This window comes from Eptatretus burgeri, chromosome 3 (genome assembly GCF_056783735.1).
Source record: "Eptatretus burgeri isolate ZD-2024b chromosome 3, Ebu_testis_v1, whole genome shotgun sequence".
Lineage (NCBI taxonomy): Eukaryota > Metazoa > Chordata > Myxini > Myxiniformes > Myxinidae > Eptatretus > Eptatretus burgeri.
The window spans coordinates 84,143,551-84,147,322 of NC_140963.1; the positions used below are offsets into that span (position 1 = coordinate 84,143,551).

The following is a 3,772-nucleotide window of genomic DNA, read 5'->3' on the forward strand; positions in this document are numbered from 1 at the left end:
ATCACATAGGACTACAAATCAGCTGTTTCCAATTTTTCCAAACATTGCTAATGACATAAATCCAAGATGGCGGCCAGCGAGTGATGAAAAATCAATAAAAATTTTGATGACAAATTTCGTTTCGTATTTTCAGACATAGTGTATGCAGTAGAAGATCTATAATAGACATCATAATCATAATCCCTAACACTCATCATAATCATAATCCCTAGTACTCATCAATATGACCACTCTGATATCTTTGCCTGATCGTGCATATTTAGACAATATACATGTAGTGTCTTTTAAATAAAAATTAGCAATTACGTGTTTTTTCTCTATTTGCAGATAAGTCATGGCACAGAGCGAAGAACCCCCGGAGAAAAGGGCGCACACAGAAATAAACTATAAACTATGCATAAAGTGTCAGAGCTCCAAGCAAGAGCAATTGAAAGAGCCACCACAATCTGAGGAACATTCAACGTACGACAAATTCTTGACAGCGGTTCGTTTGAGAGCGAGTTTTGGGAACAGTGAGTTCATTCCACTCATTGAAAAAAATTGGGGACTTGACAGCAGGTGATCTCAGTGACAAGCATGTTGTGTGGCACAGAACATGCAAGCACCAACAAAGAACATATAAAACGTGATGAAAAGCGAAATAAACGAGTCTGTGCAACATCCGATGTTAGTCTTCTTCAACGAACCATAGGGAGACCAGCTACCTCATCGCACCATGAAGAACCTGAAGAACTGTCAGTATCAGGAAGGCACACTCGTTCAAAATCCATGAACTACGATAAAAGTAAGTGCTTTTTCTGCCAAGGCAAAGTTCAAGATGTTTTGCACGAATGCCGGTCAGGAAATATTGGAACTCTGATACATGATATAGTGCAACACTCCAACAACCCCGAGTGGAAAGTGAACTATGCGAATGTCATATCTGACAATGATGCACTGTCACAGGACATTGTGTATCACAAGCAGTGTATAAATGAACAGTGGCAACTTCTGAAGCGTGAGCTTGAGTGTGCTGGAGACAGTTTACCCTCCTCAAATACCCCTGCCGGTGGCAATACCGATGATAGTGAAACAACTGTTCACAATATAGCAGCCGAAATCGAGTTCTTTGCTGAAATACAGGAGTGTATCGAACAAGGTGAAATCATACCCATCGATGAAGCAGAAAAGGACTATGTATCGAAGATGAAACAACACGATATTGAATATTGGTCAAGATTTTCAAATGCCCAAACAGCACGGAGATGGTTGCGACAGAAAATCGCGAAGAATGTCAAACTCCTTCAGTTCACACTATTGCCAACTAAGCTTACGCTGATACATTCCAAAGCCAAACAAAACGCAGCAGTCAGAGAAGCAGTACACAGACCTGACCCACATGATAACATGAAGAAGATCTTCGAAGCTTCCATGGTGCTCCGTAAATCGATTGAGCAGGTGAAAAAGGACCCATGCGTTTTCAATGGAACGCTGGAAAACTCAGCAGAATATGCAGTTCCATATGAACTATGTAGCATGATTCTGTGGATCTTGAAAGGCATGTACACAGTAAAAACTGAAGCCCAAACACATGATTTGAATCAGTCAGCAACGGTCATCTCTCAGCAAATAGTGCAAGCACATAAATCAAATCGTCAAATATTGTATGAATATAGCACCATCAAAAAAACAGCACCGGAGGCTGTGGTGGAACTTGTGAAGTGTTCCTGTGTCGCCAGCAAGTGCAGTGGACGGTGCTCTTGTAAGGCACATAATCTAGCCTGCACAGAGCTCTGCAAGTATGAAGGAGCTGAGGACACATGCAACAATGTCGCAATTGATGAGAATTCAAGCGATAACGAGGAAAATGAGAACTTGGATGACTAAATAATTATATATGCCGAAGCATCTTTGTGTTTTGTATTTGCACATTCATTCAAATTGTATGTTCTCAGTACTACAGAACGAACTTTTTGTGCATATTTGGCTGTCATATTTTGGGGGGTTCATAAATAATGCCTTACTGGGTTAAATTTAGCTGAACAGATATTTTTTATTATCTCTGAATGTGCTAAAATGGGTAAAATATGGCGATTTCTCAAATTTTGGATTTTGGTGACTGCTTATGAATAAAAAAATTGGAAACAGCTGTTTTTGTGTTCACTGCAAACAAAGGAAGTGAAAAATTACAAGTTTCCAGATTCTATATGAAAAGTTGACCAAATTACACAATGACATACACTATTCAGCAAGATGGAGCACCTCCCCACTACCACCGTGATGCAAGGGCCTATCACGAAACAACTTTTCCATACAGATGGATTGGGTGAAGAGGTAGTGTTGAATTCCCTGCATGTTCCCTAGACCTCACTCCAATGGACTTCTTTTTATGGGGATATCTCAAAGATAAGGTTTACGGTTCAAAACCAGCAACAGTCGATGAGCTGAAAGAGGAAATTGAATGACAATGTCTTGCAGTTCCAAATGAAATGATTCGTAATGCTGTTGAATCCATTGGTCCGCGTTATCGGCTGTGTTTGGAACGTGATGGTCATCAGTTTGAACATTTGTAAACATGCATTTATCCATTTATACATTTAACCATTAATCTTGTTTCTAAGTCAATAAACAACGCATTTATTATCATTTAAAGAGTGAGTACATTTTTTGGGACACCATGTACATATATATATATATATATATATATATATATATATATATATATATATATATATATATATATAAATATATATATTTATATATATATATATATATATATATATATATATATATATATATATATATATATATATATATATATATATATATATATATATATATATATATGTATATATATATATATATATATATATACATACATATATATACATACATATATATATATATATATATATATATATATATATATATATATATATATATATATATATATATACATATACACATACATATATATATATATATATATATATATATATATACATATACATATATATACATATACATACATATATATATATACATATATATATATATATATATATATATATATATATATACATATACATACATATATATACATATACATACATACATATATATATATATATATACATATACATACATACATATATATATATATATATATATATATATATACATATATACATATACATACATATATATATATATATATATATATGTATATATAATACCGGGCGCAGTGGCGTGCGCCTGTAATCCGGCTACTCGGAGGCTTGGGTTGGAGGATCGCTTGAGGACGGGAGCTCTGCACTGGGCCGTGCTATGAGAGGGTGTAGGGCAGCCCGGAATCATGGCGAAACCCAATCCATATCCCTGTATCGTAAGAGGCGACCAGGGTTGCGTCAGGAAGGGCATCCGGCATAAAACCTGTGCCAAATCAATGTGCGGATCATAACGGATGATCCGCTGTGGCGACCCCTAACGGGAGCAGCTGAAAGACGAACAACAACATGTATATATATATATATATATATATATATATATATATATATATATATATATATATATATATATATATATATATATATATATATATATATATATATATATGGTTGACTCAGCCTGTCTTCCTTCTGAGGTCGGCGAAATGAGTACCAGTATACTGGGCCGTTGTATACCCCGGTTAAAATAGGTGTACCATATCCCTGTGTCGTAAGAGGCGACCAGGGCTGCGTCAGGAAGGGCATCCAGCGTAAAACATGTGCCAAATCACTATGCGGATCATACG

The 3,772-nt window shown here is 35.6% G+C and overlaps 2 pseudogenes; both read left to right on the plus strand.

Moving 5' to 3' along the window:
• Positions 1–334: 334 nt before the first annotated feature.
• Positions 335–2,123, plus strand: LOC147030335 (uncharacterized; annotated as a pseudogene).
• Positions 2,124–3,213: 1,090 nt separating this feature from the next.
• LOC147030336 (signal recognition particle RNA) lies at positions 3,214–3,354 on the plus strand (annotated as a pseudogene).
• Positions 3,355–3,772: the final 418 nt, after the last annotated feature.